The 21961-nt window shown below is 42.5% G+C and overlaps 1 long non-coding RNA gene across 1 annotated transcript in view; it reads left to right on the top strand.

The window, feature by feature from the left end:
- Positions 1-13776, top strand: part of LOC128340829 (uncharacterized) — a 35311-nt gene extending 21535 nt beyond the window's left edge. Inside the window, exons 2-3 of the long non-coding RNA XR_008314002.1 lie at positions 7303-7468; positions 12939-13776. This is a non-coding gene — a long non-coding RNA (uncharacterized LOC128340829). The remainder of the gene's footprint in view (positions 1-7302; positions 7469-12938) is intronic.
- The last annotated feature ends 8185 nt before the right edge of the window (positions 13777-21961 follow it).

The raw sequence follows: 21961 nt of genomic DNA, 5'->3' as shown, positions 1-21961 counted from the left end.
TGGAACCAACTCCAGAAACTGATGCCAGCAAATCTTCTTCCCTGCTAGTGTTTATGTTTGCCACCCCTGCTAATTGGGCAAAGAGGCAGCTTTTTAATGTGGTGGTTCTCTTTATTTAGCAGGGGAGGAGTAACTAGCTCTATCCAGCCCCAGCACAGTATTTCCATTACTGTTGCTGGTGTCTATCTTATGTTTCTTTTTAGAATGTGAGCCCTTTGGGGACAGGGAGCCATCTTATTTTTTATTATTTCTCTATGTAAACTGCTTTGGAAACTTTTGTTGAAATGCAGTATATACATACAGGGGCGTAGCAAGGTTGGAGTGGGCCTAGAAAAAAGATTTTAAAATGCCCCCCACCCCTGAAGCTCAGCTCATGAAGTAAAGAAATCTTAAATGAGGCTGAACAGTGGTAACAAAAAGCATAGTAAATTTTTTATATATTTTAAAAGGTTTTCTAAATTGTGGACGATGCAAGTCATTTAATGGTACTAGAGAAAGACATGCTGTTCTGGTAGCTCCAGGTCTCAACACTCACATCAGTTTTGGAGGATAAATACAACTGAAGGAAGCCCGGGTGGGGTGTGTGGCTGGGGGAGTCAGTCATGTGACTTAGCCCCCCCCAGCCCCCCCAAGGCAGTGGGCCCCCAGACAACTGTATCCCCTTGCCTTATTATAGTTATGCCCCTGTATACATATCTGTTGTTGTTTTTGCTTGGGAAGATAAACCTGTCTTCTGAATCTGGTGGAGACTTCTTGCCTAAGAGATGAGTACTGAGATAATGTTGTGTAACTGTATTTGTTAGGAATACTCATCCTTCTGCCGAGAGACCATTGGTCCACCTATTTCAGCACTGTCTACACTGATTCGCAACAGCTTTTCAGGATTTCAGACAGGTCTTTCTCAGCCCTACCTGGAAATACCAGGGAATGGACCTGGGGTCTTCTACATGCAAAGCGTGTGCTCTGTTAGGGGATTATGGCTTCACCATCTAATGTTGTAGAGGGAGGGAAAGGACCTGGTTTCCAAGCTCAGTGAAAAGTGAAGATGGGCCCCTGCTCCCTGCCCCCATCTTCCTCAGAGAAGTAGGAGACAAAGTTGTCGCCAAGCCAGTGGGACCCTTCCCTCAGGGATCCTGGGACATTTGTCCCTTCCCCTCCCTTGTTCAGTTACACCCTTGAATTCCTTGGGTAGATGCTGAGACCTGTATATTCTATAAGGGCCCACTGCAACCTGGCTACCATTTTAGTCCACTCACCTGCCTGCTTGCTTGATGGCAGCCAGGAGCAGCAGTCACTGACACTCGCTCACTTGCCTGCTCCCTTCCATTCTCAGAGGAGGGAGGCAGTGACTCCTCCTCCTCCTCCTCCTCACTGCTGCTTACTTGCTTGCCTGCCAGCCCAGCCACTGGCTCCTCCTTATGTGAGCAAGTGGACATTGGTGGCAGTGGCAATGAGAAGCTGCATGATATAAGGCCTTCCAAAGGAGTCTTGCCTGAGAGCCTTCCAAAACCTGGAGCTGGCATGAGGGAGATTTTGTGTCAATTTTCAAATTAAAAGGAATGAGCATGTGATGACGTTTGGAAATAATCTCCGTAGAGACGCCTCTTTCAGCACCAAGATACACAATGAAGCCTTTTTAAACTAGCAATACTGACTGTGTTCTAGGATTGCCAATATTGTTATGCTGTTTTCTGATTGTTCTGGAGATATGTACATTGCACAATGCTTAGCTTTGGTTCAAATCGGTGAGAGGATGTGGGTGAGGAGGTGGCGTGGCTGTAGTCTATAAGAATACCATCTCCCTTACCAGGATCCCTGTCAGGGAAGTGGTCTATACTGAATGTGTGTACCTAAGCCTAGGGACCAAGGATAGACGGGGACTTCAGTTGGTGTACTGATCACCCTGCTGTCCAACAGAGTCCCTAACTGAGCTAATGGACTTGGTTGTGGAGTTGGCATTGGAGTTGCCCAGGCTGCTGGTGGTGGGCAACTTCAACATTCATTTCAGGACTGGGTTGTCAGGAGCAGCTCAGGAGTTCGTAGCGGCCATGATGACTATGGACGTGTCTCAATTGGTCTCTGGACTGACACATGATGTTGGTCACATACTCACTTTGGTCTTTTGTTCTGATCAGGGTGATGTTCCATGGGTGGGGATTCATGTCATCTTTCCATTGTCATGGATGGACCACCATCTGGTTAAAGTAGGACTTGCAATCGCAACCCACCTCTGAAGGGGTGAAGGACCTATTAGGCTGGTCCACCTGAGAAGGTTATTGGATCCAACAGGATTCAAAGAAGCCTTGGAAAAGTTTAGAGTTGGCTCTACCAGTGATTCTGTCGATGCTCTGGTGCAAACATAATAATGAACTCACTGGCGCTGTAGACACAATCAGTCTTAAGCATCTTCTCTGACCTGCTTCAGAATTAGCCCCACGGTATTTGGAAGAACTATGGGAGCTGAAGCAGCAAGGTAGACAATCAAAGCACAAGTGGAGGAAGACTTGGTGCAAATCTGACAGATCACACAGAGCACATTTAAAGATTGCTCTGGCAGTGTGGGTGGCAAAGAGGCGGTTATTTTCTACCCACATTGCTTCTGCAAATTCATGTCCTGCAGAGTTGTCTAGGACTGTGAGAGGGCGAGTATGTGCCCAATTCCCCTTGAATTTGAACTTGGAATAATCAGTCACTCACTTTAATATATTTTTGCAGATAAAATCTCTCGTACTTGGACTAAATTGGATTCCACATTATTGCAGAGTCTACTATGGATGTGTCCAGCAACTCCTCTTACAGGATTAGATTGGTTCATTTTCAGTTTGTGACTCCTGCTTCAAACTGTGTGTTCTACAACCTGCTCTCTTGACCCTTGCCTAACTTGGCTTATTTCATCTAGTAACTGTGCTATCAGAGAGGGTGTGGTAAATATTATAAATGCTTATCCAGGCAGTGTTGGTTTATAAAAATGATCTAGACCGATTTTAAACCGGTTTTTGAGTGGGCTATGGGGTTGAGACTGCCTTGGTTAGTCTGATGGAAGAGCTCCAGCTAGGTATTGACTGAGTGAGTGTGACTCTGCTGATCCTTTTGGATCACTCGGTGGCTTTTGTTACCATCGACCATGGTATCCTTCTGGGTCACTTGAGGGAGATGGGATTGGGTGCGTGGCACTGTTTTACAGTGGTTCCTTTCCTTTCTATCTGGTAGATTCCAGATGGTGTCCCTTGGAGACAACTGCTCTGCAAAGTGAGAACTAAAGTACAGAGTTTCACAAGGTTCAATACTTTTCCCCATGCTCTTTAACATCTACATGAAACCACTGGGAGAAATCATCAGGAGTTTTGGTGCAGGGTGTTATCAATATGCTGATGACACCCAAATCTATTTCTCCATATAGACCTCATCAGGAAATGGCATAACTTCTCTAAATGCCTGCCTGGAGGCAATAAGAAGCGGGATGAAGGATAACAAACTGGAATTGAATCCAAAATAAGATGGAGGTACTCATTGTTGGGGGTTGGGACCCAAAAGATGGTTTAGATCTGCCTGTTCTGGATGGGGTTACACTCCCCACAAAAGAACAAGCATGTAGCTTGGGAGTGCTCTTGGACCCAAAACTCTCTCTGGTTTCTCAGGCTGAAGCAGTGGCCAGAAGCACTTTATCAGCTTTGGCTGACATGTCAGCTACACCCATGTCTGGAGGTTAATGACCTTAAAACAGTGGTACATATGTTGTAAACTGAGATGGGAACAGCTGAGTAGTTGTAACTGAGATTTTTATATAACCTGTTGTGTTGTTATCTAGTTTTACTGTTTTGATTTTGTTTTGTTTTATGCTGATTTATATTTTGGTGTGTATGTTGACTGGCCATTGACTGTAATAAATTATTACTAGTTACTCGTGGTACATGTGCTGGTAACCTCCAGTCTTGACTCCTATAATGCTCTCTACATGGGCTCCCTTTGTACATATTCTGGAAACTACAATTGGTATAGAATGTGGCATCCAGACTGAACTCCGGGATAACCCAAAGGGACCATATAACACCTGTTTTAAAAGAACTGCACTGACTGCCAATATGTTTCCGAGTGAAATACAAAGTGCTGGTTATTACCTATAAAGCCTTCAATGGCTTGGGGTCAGGGTACTTAAGAGAGCGCCTTCTTTGTCATGAACCCTGCCCCCTGTTACAATCTTCTGGGGAGGTCTGATTATGTTTTCCACCGGCTCATTTGGTGACGGGACCTGGCCTTCTCTGTGGCTTTAGAATAAGCTTCTTGTCAAAATAAGAGCATCTCTATCTCTGATTGCTTTTAGGAAGACCCTCAAGACACTTCTGTTTTTTCAGGCTTTTAACTGAAATTAACTTTAAACTGTTCGACTGTTTTTATTCTGTGAAACTGTTTTAATGGTTTTTATTTCGTGAAATTGTTTTAATTGTTTTAATTCTGTTTTATATTTGTTGTCTTTTAAATTGTGTACTCCACCTAGAGATACACAAATCAGGTGTATTTCTAATTTCTAATCCATCCTATCAGGGGCATAGCTAGGGGACAGGGTGGCAGTGTTTGCCCCTCTCTCTGCCTCCCCTTCCCCCAAGTGAGGGAAATAATGAAGAAAATAGGGAGGAGTGGAGCTGGGGGCCCCTCAGGAGCTGCGGGGTCTGGGTACTTTGAACCCATTTGCTCAATTATATGCTACACACCTGCATCCTATCATTCAGACTCAGGATAAAAAGTGGCTATTTAAAGCTGAACTATATAACCAGATCTATCATGTTGAATGGCCCTCTTACGGCTTGAACATTTTAGAATGTGGCAGGGGTAGGGAGGCAATCATGACTGAATGTCAAAGCCTCCCTGCCTGTAGAAAGCTAGCATGTTGAGGAGCAGGGTTCTAGACTACGTTTCTTTCTGATCTGCTAGCTCTTTATAGACAGGGAGGTTTTGATAGAGGGAGGGCTCAAATAGGCCACCTACCACATGCATTCTGAAGGGCTACAGCCCCAAGAGTGCGGACTTGCATGATATTTCTGAAAGTGTCCTTTGGCTCTGCACTGTGCATGGATGGAAGCAGCTTACTTAGCAGTATAATTGGATCCAGTATCCAGAACTGTGTGTGCAGATCCCCATGTTGGGTTAGTTCACATGCAGTAATATGAATGAAGCCCAAGCAATTAAACTCCATGTGATTTGAAGAGTTCAATCTGATCTCTCTGATAAACACACAAAAAAGGGTTAAGTGCAATCCTTAAGCTATTATCAAACTGCCTCAGAAGTATTTGGAAGCTTTATCTGGGACTTCCTGTATTTTTCCTTTTCTGTCTAACAGGACAAAAACTCTTTTGTTTGCTTTTGTGATCAGCATTTTTAGTCTTTTTATGTTTAGGAATTCAACAGATGTGGAGGAGGCTGAGTAGGTATATTAGTATGCTACAAATGGAGCCACAGATTCAGATTTGATTAATGCAGTGCTCAAGTTACAGCTGTCTCAAAAATATATATCAGTATCAATAACTGAAAAATAAGAGCACTTACAAATAATATAGCACATTTAAGTGACTTTTCATATATGTTCTACATTATCTTTGCTGGGGGAAAATAATTTTGGAGGAAAAAGGGACAACATAGCAAATATTCTGAGAAGATGTGAGTTTTATTTGCTCCCTAAACTATTTTTATAGGCCAGAGTTATATTTTAAGTATTTTGGATTTCTGTACTTGCTGCTACAACAGTAGTAACTGTACAGACTAGTATGACTACAAAGAAGAAAACCAGTAATGGGTTTGCTATATAAATATAGCATAGAATAGGTGTCATATTTACATGTGGACACTGGCAATTTCCATTGATGTGGTTGCATATTTTGCAAAATATTCTGCTAAATATTGTCACTGCCGCAGGTTCTTGACAATGGGAGAAGTATCTTACTTGACCTTCAGGAATCTCTAGTTGATATGTATGATATGTATTGACCTCCAAACTTCCATTTCAGAATTTGGTAAGGAGTATAAAGATTTCAGATGGTGGTGGTTCACAACTACTCTGCTTGGATATGTTAGGATTAACAAGGCTACAGTCCTAAGCACATTTATTTGGGTATAGGTCCCACTGGGACTTTTGATTGATTAAGTGCTGTCAAGTTGGTGTTGACTCTTAGCAACCACATAGATAGATTATCTCCAGGATGATCTGTCTTCAACTTGGCCTTTAAGGTCTCTGAGTGGTACATTCATTGTTGTCGTAATCGAGTCCATCCACCTTGCTGCTGGTCGTCCTCTTCTTTTTCCTTCAAATTTTCCCAGCATTATGGACTTCTTGAGGGAGCTGAGTTTTCACATAATGTGTCCGAAGTATGATAGTTTGAGCCTGGTCATTTGTGCCTCGAGAGAAAATTCTAGATTGATTTGGGACTGGGACTGGGATTTTCTTCTGAGTACACACACATAGAATTGGGCTACACCTAGCAACAAAAACGTGGGATATTTTAAGAGCACTTGTCGTGGGTTTGTTTTTTTAAAATCACTCATAGTAACCAGTGAGAAAGGTGCAGCTGAGGAATAATAAGATACCATCTAAAATATCAGTGGTTGACTCCTCTGCTCCCTAGATGGTTCTCTGGAATCCATGAGATGGAGTCTGTGGCAGCTGTAGAACTTGCCCAAGAGCTATTCTGTTAGCTCAATGGCTGTGGTAATTTGAACCTGGTTTGCTATATCCAGGACCCCACAACGGCACCATGTAAAGTTGCCTAGTTTCCGTAATGGATTCCTTTTGGCTTTCTAACTGTAGAATAGGTGATTTTCTTGTTTGAGTGTAGAGTTCCATGCCCTACACACACAGCTTCCTTCTGAGTTTGAGCTGCATGACCCTGATGAATGAAGAAAAGCTGTTGCTTCCCCCCTTTACATGTACTGTGGGAAATATAGTGATGGGGCATATTCACAGTTGGGTAAGTTCAGAATCGAACTCTCCCAGTTCAAGAAGCCACATCCCATTTTGGTGGGTCTGCCTCTCTTCAAATTTGAGTCTTTCCCAGAATGGGCTCCTTCCTCCCCGCTCCCTGCCAGTTCTCTTCCTTCGCTAGCAAAAAACCTTATCTTTTAGAAGAATGAGGGAGGGGGTAACTAATGAGGAATCATGAAAGGTGGTGCTGGGCCTCTGCTTAACTAGAAATGATGCTCCTAAGCATATTATTATCACATCTGAGAACTTGTGACCTGCAATTTTTCTCTGTCTCCCAGACTGAATCAGCTCAGCCAGTAACACATGGTCCTTCTCTCCCTTCCCGGCAACAGGTTCTGCAAACTAGACACAATACTCTCTGCAGCCATCAATTCAGGAAGCAGAGAAAACTACAAAATCCATGATCCCTGGCAGTACGGGAGAGGCGCAGAAAGGTTTCTCTTGTCTTTGCAATCACTCCCCACCATCAGTTACCTTTGAGAAGAGGGCAGGCCTGAGGTTCGTTTGGATTTATTTTATTTTTTTATTCTGCTGGGAAAGGGAGGAAATGGTAGGGGAGAGCTAGGCAAGCATCATACATTTCTCTCTTTTTTTCTTTTGCTCTTGGCAAATGCTAAAAAACAAAACAAAGCCCTCAGGGTTTTTTTGAGCACTCATCAGGAAAGCTTGAGGGGGAGGAGAAAAAAAGAACTGGCTTTGTTTTGGGACAAGCCAAGACGAATTGGCCCTATCATTGTTTACAAGCATTGTACATTACAGCCATACATACAGTTTGCCTTTCCTTTTGTTACTTAGAATTTGGACCCAAAAATCTTGTTATGGTCCATCGTTAATGCTTCCCTAGTTAGCAACAACATTGCACCAGTGCAGAGATAACAAGCAGATTCTGCCCCCAGAGAGTGTTCCACTACTGTTCCAAAATTATACTGTCACCATTCTGAAATGTTTTTCCTGTGTTTATTTAGGGAAATGGTTTGCTGCTTTAAAAGCCATGCTTTGGAAATCTCCTATCCAGGATGGAAAATGATCCCTTGTATTCAAGTGCGCAAATATCTGGTGGGGTTATTTTTAAAGGGCAACACCTATTATCCCTTCAAATCAATACCTGACAGCTGCTCTGGGGATGGCTGTTGCTATGGGTTACAGAAAGGCACATGGCAACAATGGCCTTTAACGTCACATCCTCTACTGAGATAGTGTCTCTCAGGAGAAATGACCTTTTCTTTCCTCCCCGCCCCCCGTTAGTGTATACTTGTATAGATTCATAGCTTTCTAATATTGTTGTGCCACACTTTGGATTCACAAGCAGATGTATTTTGGCACTGGCTGCAAGTGATGGCTCTTGCTTCTTTTCATGAAACATGGCACAGAGCTCATATTGACTCTTAAGTTGGTGGGACACTTGAATTTGGAGACTTACAAAGAACAAATGACACCAATGCTCCCATGCTTACTGGCAAATTCCAAAAAGTGAACTCTATACACTTCTGAAAGCTCAGGATAAAACTTCCACTCATTAATACATTTATTTGTTACATCTGGAATCTTCCATTCCCCATGGAGCTCAGGTTTGTATGGTTGTAGGGCTGGCATCAGGGGCTGACCAGCTCAGACACTAATTGGAAGCTCCGGGCTATTAAAGGCTCATGGCCAGCCCTTGAGGCCCTTGTTAAAAAAAGACACCAAACAACAGCTGTCAGTGCTGCTGCTGTACTGCCACTACCCCTAGGTAAGCTTCCCTCAAACCACTGTGAGGGCTTGCCACAGCAGTTGTGGTGGCTTGGAGCACTATTCCGCAACTATGTTGGCAGTCACCATTTATTATTATTATTTCTTGTTTACACAGTCAGGCAGATGTTATTGACTGGTTTGTTTTATCCAGACATCGAGTCCTTCCCAAGGGCCTGGGATGGCTGAATTTTATTATCAGTATTGTTGCTGTTATTATTATAGATATCGTCGCAGAATATAGGCTATTCCCAGTAAAGTTGCTTTTTGTAATTGGCTGATGGTGATTTCTGCGGCCCCTATGGTGTTGAGGTGCTCTTCAAGGTCTTTTGGAACTGCACCCAGGGCGCCAATTACCACTGGGATTATTTTGGTCTTTTTCTGCCACAGCCTTTCAATTTCAATTTGTAGATCTTTGTATTTTGTGATTTTTTCTATTTCTTTTTCTTCTGTTCTGCTATCACCTGGTATTGCTATGTCGATTATTTTGACTTGTGTTTCTTTCTTCTCGACTACAGTAATATCTGGTGTATTGTGTGGCAGATGTTTGTCTGTTTGTAGTCGAAAGTCCCATAATATTTTTGCAGCTTCATTTTCTACAACTTTTTCAATTTGATGGTCCCACCAATTTTTGGATACCGGTAGCTTGTATTTTTTTGCAGATGTTCCAGTGTATCATCCCTGCTACCTTGTCATGCCTTTGTTTGTAGTCAGTATGTGCGATCTTTTTACAACAGCTGATTAGGTGGCCTGCTGTTTCATATTAATTATTTATTATTATTATTATTATTGTTGTTGTTGTTGTTGTTGTTGTGATGATGATGATGATGATGATGTTTTTATATCACCTTTCATAAGGCATCCCAAGGCGGTTTACAAAAGTAAATAAAATTTCATACAAATCACATTTAAAACCTTAAAATCAGTTAAGCAGTTAAAACCATAAAACATCAAAAACAACCACAACCACCACCATAAAATAGACAACAGAAGCAGGAGAGTTGAGACATGGCAGCCACTAAGGGGTAAAAGCCTGAACAAATAAAGTGGCCTTTAGTTGTTTCTTAAAAACAGCCACAGATGGCAAAAATGGACATTCCCTGGGAGAGCATTCCAGAGCCTGGGGGCAACAGAAGGCCCTTTCCCACATGCATGACAATTTAGCCTCTCTCCATGTCTGCACATGGAGCTAAGGCCCCCCTGATGACCTTGTTGGGTGGGCATAAACCCTTGGGAGCAGACGGGGTCCTTCAGGTACCCAGGGCCCAAACCATTAAGGGCTTTAAAGCACCTTGAATTGGAACTGCAGCACCTTGAATTGGAACTGGAAACAAATTGCCAGGCAGTGCAGCTCTTTCAGAATAGTTGTAATATGCTCTGAGCAAGCAGTTCCAGAGGGAACCCTGACAGCTGCATTCTGCACTGACTGAAGTTTCCGAATATTTTTCAAGGGCAGCCCCATGTAGAGTGCATTGAAGTAATCCAGCCATGGCATGACTAAGGCATGGGTAACTGTGGCCAGATCTGCCTTCTCAAGAAAGGGACACAACTGATACACTATCTGAAGTTGTGCAAAGGCACCCTTGGCCACCACCTACACCTTAGCATCCAAAAGCAAAGCCGGGTTCAGCAACACCCCCAAGCTGCACATTTGCTCTTTCAAGGGAAGTACAACTCTATCCAGAACTGGTTCAATCACCCTATTCTGACTGGCTTTTCTTGTCTAGATTTAAGCTCAATTTAAGCCCACATCCAGCCCATCGCCACCTCCAGCCCTCAGTTCAGTACATCCACTGCTTCCCTAGGAACTGATGTCAGGGAAAGGTAGATCCAAGTGTCATCTGCATATTGATGACACTTCTGTCCAAACTTCCTGATGACTTCTCCCAACAGTTTCATGTAGATGATAAACAGCATAGGGGACAATACTGAGCCTTGCAGGACCTCATAGGTCAGAAGCCAAGGAGTCAAGCCAAATTCCCCCAGCATCACCTTCTAGAACCTCCCCCCAAGAAAGGTCCGGAACCACTCCCAGAAGGAACAGTTATGCAGCCTGGGAGTGCTCTTGTATCCAGCCCTCTCCCTGGTATCCCAGATGGAGGCTATGGACAGGTGCACTTCCTATCAGCTTTGGTTGATTCGACAGCTGAGTCCATTCCTTGCAGAGAACGATCTCAAAACAGCAGTGCATCAGTGGATAACCTCTAGGTTGGACTATTGCAAATGAGCTCTATGTGGGGCTCCCTTTGAATTTAGTTCGGAAACTTCAATTAGCCCAAAATGCAGCAGCCAGACTGGTCTCTGGGAGAACCTGACCATATTATGCCTGTTCTCAAGCAGTTGCATTGGCTGCCAAAATGTTTCTGGGCAAAGTACAAAATGTTTGTTATTACTTTTAAAGCCCTGGATGGCTTAGATCCAGGTTACCTTAGAGAGCACCTTCTTTTGTATGATCCCCATCACATGCTGAGGTCTTCCAGAGAGGTCCATCTCTAGTTGCCACTAGCACATCTTGTGGCGACTCGGAACTGGGCCTTCTCTGTGGCTACTCCTGGTGGTCTGTGGACTGCACTCCCAGCAGATATCTGTCGTTTGGACTCGTTGTTGGCTTTCAAGAGAGCCCTAAAGACTCAGTTGTTTGGCCTGGCCTTCTAAGGTTTTAAAATTGTTTTAGAGTAGTTTAATTGGTTTTAAATTATTCTGAATTGATTTGTTTTTATATCATTTTAAGTCGCTGGCTTTAAATGGTTTTGCCTTTTTTTTAACTTGTTGTGCACCGCCCTGAGCCTTTTGGATGGGGCGGTATAGAAATGTTATAAATAAGTAAGTAAGTAAGTAAATAAATAATAAATATCAGTCACAACTCTCACCTCTGCTAAGAAGGCTGAAAAGGTACTTGACCAATGTACTTGGCCTCCATGGTGCTGGCACTGGTAGGTTATCCTGTTTTATTCTTGCAAATACCCTATGAGGTAGATTAGACTGAAAGATAATAAGGTGGTTCACACAAGCAGCCCTAACCAGGCTTGCGTAGGGCTGCTTGTGTGAAGCATTGGGATTGTGGCTGATCCAGGTGCTGCCCCACTGGGTAGCCCGAGGTTTCCCCCCAGGCTTTTACCCAGGCGGTAGGGCATGAATGTTCCCTTCTCCTCATGTATGTGCTCGGCCTGCAAGCAGCCTGCGCACACAGAGAGCCAGGCGGCAAGGGTGCCTGGCTGAGGGCGAATCCTTCAATGTGCCACACTCCTGGGGCGGTGGATTGAGGGATGCTGGAGGACTTCCTCCTACGGCTCCCTGCTCTGTCGCTCGCAGCAGCACTGCTCATGTGCATGACACTACCCATGTGAGTGGCAGAGTGAACTGGGGAGTGTGATCATGTGCAGAGATGCAGGACTCCCTGCCCGCACTCCCCAGAGAGGTTGTGTGCATGGCCTTGATGTCTGGCAGAAGATTCTGCATGGCTGAGCAGAGATTTAAACAGAGGTTCGATTCTGACACTTTATGTTTTACACCACACTGACTATTTTAATGGAAACAGAATGTGTCTCAATAAGATAAATCTGCAAATGTTGTCCAAAAAAGGATTTGTGGTGTGTGGAACCCACATAGCTTGAAATGGTAATGGACTGACAGCTCTTCTCAGATAGAAGCAGACACAGGAATGGCAACCCTTTTGAGTGTCTGTGTAAACTAAAGGATATGATGTCCTATTTGTATTTGATCTGAGGCTTCTTTCCTGTGAAAAACAATTAAATACAATAACAGATGAAAGGTGGAGTTTGAGGGAAAATCTAGTACACAATAACCACCATCAAACTTTTAATTTACCCTACAGTAATATTGCATCAGCAGCTTCCTTTCACCGAGGGTCCTGTGAAATTTCCTCTGCCTTCTCCATGGTTTCATTTATTGATACAATCAATAATTCAGAGAAATCCTGCTTTAAATGCCTAGAGCAGAATTTTGCCCAGAGGTTTTTCTGAAAGAAACCTCACAACTGTCAAGGCAGTACAATGAAAACCACACACCCTCATATGCAAAAAATAAATATTAAATCATCTAGATGAGATTTTGCTTTGGAAACCAAAGCATTTGTTTATTGTAAGTATAGTGACCATGGACTTCAGTGGGGACAATCCTTACATGTTGAAATTACTGAACTAATGTGTTCGATTTTAAAGGATGCATTATTCCATGTGCTCTGGCTTTCTCTTTTCTTTTTTACCCATTCACATTGCAGCATCTCACCCTTGACCAATTCTATTGAGGCATCAACTGCCATGCCACAGTAATGGTCTGATTGCTGATAATTAAGAATGAAATGTAAACGTGCTGAGATGATTAAGATATACTCAGATAACTACTGAGAGAGCATCAAGGACAGATGAATGAGGAGCATGTGCTGTATAGCAGTGATACATCTATGACCCCTGTCCTCCAGATCATGCCATCAGGCAAGCAAGTTGCATTTGAAAACTATGGTTCTCTGCCTTCTGGGATTATTCATATATTATCATGTCAATGTCATCTTCATCTCCTTGCTGTTGGTTATATAAAACAAATGTGCATATCAGTAAGTCAACTGCAGATTAAGTGTGCATTTGGAAAAGATGGGACATTGGCCTGTATGTCACCTGATATATTGCTTCTCTTATTTGTATTTTATTAAACATGTGTGATATAAATATATGCATCCCAGACACACAATCCACTTTATACTAGAAGAGGGAGGGGGGGACCCACTTCCTTTCCATAGATCCCTGGAGAGTTCATGGACTGGAGGCTGTGTTTTTCCATCATATGGATCGCTTTGTAATCAAGAACATTAATATGAGGGATCCTGTGCATGCTTAACAACATAATTAATCTACAATTTGGTATAAATGTTTACTAGTTGGTATAATGGGAGAAATTAATATTTCAGTTGATTTTACTGGACCTCTGTATTTACTTTTTGTAATAGCAGTGATAGTATTACATATAGACAAAAGACACTCCTTTCAAGGTCATAACAGAGTATTGTACTCTAGGTGAATACACCTAGCAAGCAGAGACAAAAATAAATTGAAGCAGACCCACTGAAACCTTTGGAAGTTGTTGTGTATGTGCTAGTACCTTTTGCCTAGACAAGACACCTTCAGCCTAAGATCTGGCGAGTTATTTCTAATTTGTACATGACAATCACATGGACACATCCTTTGCCCTACTTCTTACTCAGCTTTGCCTTTTCTATTTCCTAACCAAACTAATCATCCATATCTCACAGAGCAGCTGTACTAACTTGCAAAATTTCACCACTGACCTCTGGGACCCTGGAAATGCTTTTAAGGTGGCGGGGGAGGTTCAAGCAGTCACGACATCATGATTGTTGCCTGCTTTTTACGTTCATTTTAGAATCTGCTTATTCAATGAGAAAAAACGATTATGATCAATTGCATTCAATTCTGTTCAAATGAGTTCATCACAATTGTACTTATAGCTGAATAAAAGAAAAGGAAAAGAAATTTTAAAATCTAGTAATTAAAAACCTAGTGATTGAGTAAAGTAAAAATTATTGAACACTTGAAGGATTCAGTTATGGAAGCCTCTTTGTATGATAAACCTAATCCATATTATTTGCTTCAGAGAAGAAAGTGAAGGCTCAATTGGCCTCTGTGGCTCGGAGTGCCTTTTATCAGCTTCGGCTGATAACGCCAACTGCGGCCATACCTAGATAGATAAAGTTTGGCCGCAGTTACTCATGCTCTGGTAACCTCTTGCTTAGATTACTGCAATGTGCTGTACGTGGAGCTGCCTTTGAAAATGGTCCGGAAACTGCAGTTGGTACAAAATAGGGCTGCAAGATTATTAACTGGGACTGGATGTTTTGATCATATCACGTCAGTGCTTCATCAGCTGCATTGGCCCCCAATAATAAGAACATAAGAACGGTCCTGCTGGATCAGGCCCAAGGCCCATCCAGTCCAGCATCCTGTTTCACACAGTGGCCCACCAGATGCCTCTGAGAAGCCCACAGGCAAGAGGTGAGGGCATGCCCTCTCTCTTGCTGTTCCTCCCCTTCAACTGGTATTCAGAGGCATGCTGCCTGAGGCTGGAGGTGGCCTATTGATAGACCTGTCCTCCATGAACTTGTCTAAGCCTCTCTTAAAGCCATCCAAGCTAGTGGCCATCACCACATCCCTTGGCAGATAATTCCATGATTAATTTTGCACTGTGTGAAAAAGTACTTCCTTTTGTTGGTTCTAAATTTCCTGGCCTTCAGTTTCATGGGATGGTTCTAGTGTTGTGAGAGAGGGAGAATATTTTCTCTCTGTCCACTCTCTCTACTCCATACATAATTTTATATACCTCGATTATGTCTCCCCATAGTTGCCTCTTTTCCAAACTAAAAAAGCCCCAGATGCGTAGCCTTGCCTCATAAGGAAGGTGCTCCAGGCCCCTGATCATCTTTGTCGACCTCTTCTGCACCTTTCCCTGTTCTACAATGTCCTTCTTAAGATAGGGTGACCAGAACTGCACACAGTACTCCAAATGTGGCCACACCATGGATTTGAATAAGGGCATTCTAACATTAGCATTTTAGTTTTCAGTCCCCATTCGAGGTTCTGAGTCCATCACACACTCACTCACTCACTCACTCACTCATTATCGTTAACAGGTACGTTAGCTTGAATCAGTGATTTTCAGACTTAATCAATGTGAGTGTCCTTCGGCCAGGAACAAAAGATCTCCTTCACAGGAACTTAGCTTTGTGCAGCTTTATGCTACATACCAGGTATAGAAGTAACAAGCCTGGTTTCTACCACATATACCTATATGAGCCTCAGCATGCCATTTATTTTCATTTTGCAACAGGATAGTTCTTATAAGTATCAAAAAGAACACATGCAGATCATTGCTTACCAATCACTTATCTGAACTGTAGTGCAATGAGAAAAGTGAAATCAGTCTACGCAAGCAAATCTAATACTTAGGGGATCTATATATTTTCCCAACATGGTCTTGGCCAATGGAGGTAGACTTAAATTCAGAGTCATCTTCTATTCTGGTAAATATGGTAATCCTTAGTAATCATATATCAGAGAGTGTTGACAATGCTTCCCGTACAGTATGTGTAACCCTTCATAACAGGGTCCACAAAGAAGATCAGTATTATTGCTCTCATATTAATGATAGAGGAGGAGGGCTGTGGCCAGGAACTTCCAAGCCACTAATGTGACTATTAGGCTACATCAGTTCTACCAAATCACCCAATAAAATTCATAAAAATACAAAGAGCATTGAAATCAACCCAGTTAACCCAAAATATGCTCTGGAGAGCCAAGTGGAGCATAAGGAAATATACCACAGTGATTGTAGATAGCAGAAACTGCTATACACCCCCCCAAAAGAGATAGCCAAACTATTGGACATAGCCTTTGAAATCCTCTGAATTAAGATTGCTGAGCCTATTTCCTTCCTTCCTTCCTTCCTTCCTTCCTTCCTTCCTTCCTTCCTTCCTTCCTTCCTTTTCAAAAAATGAGAAAGGAAGACATTTAAGAGTCTTCTGCTTAATCTTTTTATATGTTAATTTTGTCTGGGTGTTGTTTATTATTAGGGGCACAATCTTGCTCAAGTGAAAAATTTTAAAGTCCCATTCATGTGGGAGAGATTTAGCACTAGCTTAATTCTCCTGTTGAAATCCACAGGATTTTATTTTTATTTTTATTTAAAATATTTCTATACCGCCCAAAACTTTTGTCTCTGGATGTGATTGAAATCAGCAGCCTTATGCATGGGTACTAGGTATGTGCACAAAATTCACATGAATTGATTTGAATTTGAATCAAATTTGAATTGATTCAATTTGGAATCATTGAATAGAATGGAGATTCATTCAAATCGATTTGAATTCGCTTTAAGTCACCTGAATTCAATTCGAATTTGGGTGAATTCAAATTGATTTGAACGAATCTCCACTCTGTTCAATGCTCCAATTTGAATAGATTCAAATTCAATTCAAATTCAAATGGATTCATGCGGATTTCTTGCACATCCTTAATAGTTACTTGGAAGTAAGCCCCACTGTGTTCAATGGGGCTCACTCTCAGGTAAGTGTTTATAGGATTACAGCAATAAGAGCATTAAGTCACCCTGCTAACTGAGCAAGGAAGCAACATTCAAAGTGGTGATTTTCTTACATTTAGCAGGAGAAGAGCAACTGTCCCTATCCAACCCCAGCACAGTGTCCTCACAGTGGCTGTTGCTGGTGTCCACCTTGTTTTTCTTTTTAGATTGTGAACCCTTTTGGGGCAAAGAGCCTTTTTTAAAATGTTTTTAACTGTTTTGAGAACCGTTTGTTGTTGAAAAGCAGTATATAACAACAACTACTACTACTACTACTTTGGTTGGAACATAACCTATAGCTTCAGTAGTTACAGTTTGTCAATATATCATACATGCTGTCTTTCCTTTGCACTTGCCTTATGTATTGTTAATATAACATTGCGGCTCTAGAGAAGAAATTGTGGGGATAAAGTTCTCATAATAAAACTAGGCTATAAAGGGAGGGTGAAATCCATACCACACTAAAGTAGCCAGTATGTTAACGCTCATATTGCTAAAACCAGAATCTTTCCAATATATTATAAAGTTTGCAGTTTTACCATCTGGGATTTTATTGATGGGCCCTGCATTCCAGACGCTCTTAAAAAAGCTGACATCTAAACGTTCAGAAGCTCACATCTACTTACAACCAAATAAAATGCAAAACCTTGTTGTGGGACCATTTTATGGCAGTTTTTTAAAAGTCCTGTTATAAATACCTACAAGCATACATGATGTTTTCCCATTCTATTGCAGTGCAAATCGCCATACAGTTTCTAAATTGTCCGGTTGCAAATCAAATTGTTTTATGTTTGGAACAGCATTTAATAATACACACCATGAGCGCTTTAAAGTTAACATTTTGTATTCAGAGTGATTAATGGCACCATATTGTATTTCAATTACTACAAGATAGGTCTTGGTAATAAACAGTGGCAATAATATTCACATTAAGTCAATAAAAAGCATCTGCAACATGTAATGTATAGGAGTTGTTTTCACAGCATAATTTGATGGTATCATACAATGAATTATCCGTGTAGCTAAAAAAGAACTCTGGCACCAAGTGGTATATCTGGGCCCTGATTATCAGGTGGTTAAGTATATATCCATTATTTTCACTACTTTATCCTCCATCCATACAAAGGGATTATATGACCCACATTCACTACAAAGGTAAAAGAAACATGAAATTTTTAAAGCAGGACTGCACAACGTTGACCCCCCAGCTCTTTTTTGGACTACAATTCCCATAATCCCCATCCACAGTTGCCAATAATCAGGGATGATGGGAGTTGTAGGCCACCATCTGCAGGAGGGCTGAAGCTGTGCAACCATGCTCTAAAACATTAATATTTAGTCGTGTGTAGAACAACAAGTAAGTGCTTTTGCTTTAATGCTACCTAAAGGTATTCAGTATAGATGCATGAGGAGTGGACAGAAGAGGACTCCGGCTTACTAGCTGCCAATATCCAGTAGAGTAGCTGTGTGACAGGATCTGGACCCCAGATCTGACAGCACACACACTCTTTAATTTGGTTTACACCTAGGGTTGCCATGTCCCCCAGAATTTAGGGTAGGCCCCAGATTTTGGCTCATCCACCTGGCGGCTAAATTCCACCTGGATTTACACAGATTTCAAATGCGTGGCCCGGATGGCCCGGATTTTACTCTGGATCCGATCACATAGGAAGGCAGAAAAGGAGGGGAAAGTATACAAATCTGCCAAATAAATAAATACATAAAAACACAAAATGCAAATTAGTTGCCACATAATTTGCATAATATGCAAATTAGGCCACCCAGATTTGGGAAGCTTGAATATGGCAAGCCTATTTACACCCCTACTGAAGTGTTTGGCATGGTTGACATGTGTCTATGAGGAAATAGTCCAGGCATAAGCAGTGTTTTAGCACTGGAGTTTGGAAGCACTGGGAAGCGCTAAAGAGAGAGAAGGGTGGCAAATGCCTTTTACCAGGAGACTCTCTGATCTATTAAAAGCAGGCTGACCTCACGGTTCATTCCCAACAACCGGAGGCTTCCCTCTGATGCAGTCTCCATTGCTCAGACTCCTCCAGAGCAAGTTTGCAACATTTCAGACATTCCTGCATTCAAGTATCTAAAGGACCCAGTCTCCTCTTGGGTCCGTTCTATTGCCCCAGGGAGATTGGCTCTTTTGTCCATCTTCTGTATGGGTTTTCCAGCACCTTCTGGAAGCTCATTTTGCCCATACCTGGCCCTCATTGTTTTCCTGCTGGATGGCCCATTAACCATGCTGGCTAAGCCAATCACCCCTTCTTAGAAGATAACTGCCCAATACCAGCATTTTGTCTTTTTGGTCATCAAGAGAAGCCTGTTTTCAGTCTGGAAACTTGTCATCCCATCCTTCCTATTCTCTGATACAAGAAGCATACTGAGGTGTTCAGTGACTCCCCTGGGCACTGAGCACATGACTTAGACCCTATTTTAAAAAGGGGCTTCCAAGCCAGGCTCTCTCTCTGATCCTGGCAGCACACCCCAATTGTGCTCTACTGAATATGTGGCTTCAGTACATTGCACCTGGGTAGGTAACTATGGCTTTTCTTAATTCTCCTCCCCCTCCCAAGCATGCTTGAAGATGTAGGGATGCAGGCCTGCATGTGTGTGAGTGTGTGAGTGTTTAAGGGCCAGCCAGCCTAGCAGCTCTTTAGACTAGAATAATGGGGAAACTCCTTGTCCTTGTCCCCTGGGGAAGAGAGCCAACTTCCCCCCAGGACCCGAGGAGATTATCTGATGAGAACTCTCAATCCAAAGGGCTGCCCTAGGAGGCTGTTCAGAGGGCTTTCTGGGCTTTTGTTGCCCAGCCATAGGGAGATCCCAACCAGATCTGCTGGTAAGGATTCCGATCCTGTGACTTTCTCAGTTTTAAGCACCTCCAGTCACCAGAACCCCTCTAAAATGGACCCCCCAGCAGTTTACACCCCCGTAACTTTGCTCCAGTCACTCATTTCCTTGCTGGTGGCTCCTTCCCTGGCCACCCAAGGACAGCCACCTCCACAGATTTTGCTTCCAGTTTTAGCCAATTGCCTCGCCTTAGAACAGCTCAGCAGTCCTCCACTCTAGTTCCATTTCTCCCTAATTTTCCCTAGTTCATCACAAGTCTGTCTCCCCCTGTAACCGCTCACTGCTTTCTTAATTGGCCCAGTCTATCTGCTTCTCTTGCTTTTTCTGCTCCCTGTGTCTTGGTTGTTACCTGAGCTCTCTCTTTATTTCCTTTCTCTCTTCTCTGACACAGATTGATCTACATAGCCTAGACCTGTCCCCTAACTAGGAACCTGCTAGATTTCCTTGGTCTCTGACTCTGCTTTTCACTTAATCCTTGCCATTGTCCCTTCTTTGACACTCTTGCACCTAGTCCTTGTCACTGTTTCTTTGCTTTGGTTGTTACAGTTATGATGGACTCTTGTTTTCTGGGTTGTTTTCTGGGTTCATCTCACCCCACTTTTCCCCTGATCCCAACACTGATTATTCTTGGACCCTGGTTTACTCTTAATCTTATTTCTTTGCTTCTTCCCTCCTCTATCCTCAAATTTATTTATTTATTTATTTATTTATTTATTTATTGGAAGCATTTAATATACCACCCACTCCAAAGACTCCGGGCGGTGTACAATGACATGTAAATAAGGTAACATTAAAAATTACAATCAAAAATTACATTAAAAATTGCAAACTAAAATAGGACTTAGTCTTGGTTAGTGATCTAGATACATTAAACTAGTGTGTTAGTTGATTGCTTAGTTAACTGTTTAGTTCATTACCTAGCTAATTACATACATATTGGAGAAACCACTCTAGTAATACAATAAAGGTTCGTTTTAGTGCCTAGACACTGTTCTGTGTAATGTGAGAATACTCACGTGTTTTCTTAAATACCATGCCTCTTCATTATAATAAATAAAGATTGTCAACATTGGCCTTTTAACACTGGTAAGAGGCACAAAGAAATTTCATATTTATTTATCAAATGTGTACACCGCCCCAAACTATCATCTCTGGGCAGTTAACAATAGCATAAAACAAGTTAAAAACATATACAAAAATGAAAAACAATTTAACAATTTAAAAATAAACCAGAAATTAAAACCTAACAATTTAGGAAGCTGAGAAAGCTTGGGCAAAAAGATTGGTTTCCAGGTGTTTTTTGAAAATTGCCAGAGATGGGGAGGATCGTATCTCAGCAGGGACCACATTCCACAATCTCGGGGCAGCGACTGAGAAGGCCCGTCTCTGTGTAGCCACCAAACGAGTTGGCAGTAACTGGAGACGGACCTCCTTAGATGGGCAGTGGGGCTTGTAGTGAAGAAGACGCTCTCTTAAATACCCAGGGTCTAAGCTGTTTAGGGCTTTATGTATTTTGTCTGGAAACCTATTGGCAGACAGTGTAGCTCCATCAGTAAAGGAGTAACGTGGTCTCTCCGAGATGACCCAGAGACCAACCTGGCTGCCGCATTCTGACCCAGCTGAAGTTTCAGGACTACGTACAAAGGCAGCCCCACGTAGAGTGCATTACAGAAGTCAAGTCTGGAGGTTACCAACAGGTGTACCACTGTTTTGAGGTCATTGATCTTGAAAAATGGGTGCAGCTGGCATATCAGCCGGAGCTGGTAGAAAGCACCCCGGCCACCGCCTCAACACAAGAAACCAAAGAGAGGTGTGGATCCAGGAGTATCCCCAGACTGCGGACCTGTTCCTTTTGAGGATGTGTGACCTCATCTAGAACAGGTAAATCGACATCGTCTCTAGAGTTCTAACCCCGCACAATAAGTACCTCCGTCTTATCTGGATTCAGCCTCAGTTTGTTATCCCTCATCCAGCCCATTACTGCTTCCAGGCAGGCATTTAGGGAGGACATGCCAGCTCCTCCCTAACATTACTTACTTAACATTAAGAAATGAAACCGGTGTTTGTATTATCAGTTGATCGAAAGTACAGGTAAGGAACAAAGTAATCCTTCAATGTTCCAAAGAAAATCAATAAACAATAATATTTTTTGTTGTTCCTTTATGTTTTGATGTACTGACTATGATTACATGGAGTGCTGGCAGTTGGGCCTATTAAATCCCAGGCAGTTGGTGGGTCTATGGACAGACATACAGTGGGGGCCCTTTGCTGTGTTGCTTCTGTGTTCCTTGACAG

Source organism: Hemicordylus capensis, chromosome 1 (assembly GCF_027244095.1).
Source record: "Hemicordylus capensis ecotype Gifberg chromosome 1, rHemCap1.1.pri, whole genome shotgun sequence".
Classification (NCBI taxonomy): Eukaryota; Metazoa; Chordata; class Lepidosauria; order Squamata; family Cordylidae; genus Hemicordylus; species Hemicordylus capensis.
This window is presented reverse-complemented; position numbering and strand designations above follow the sequence as displayed.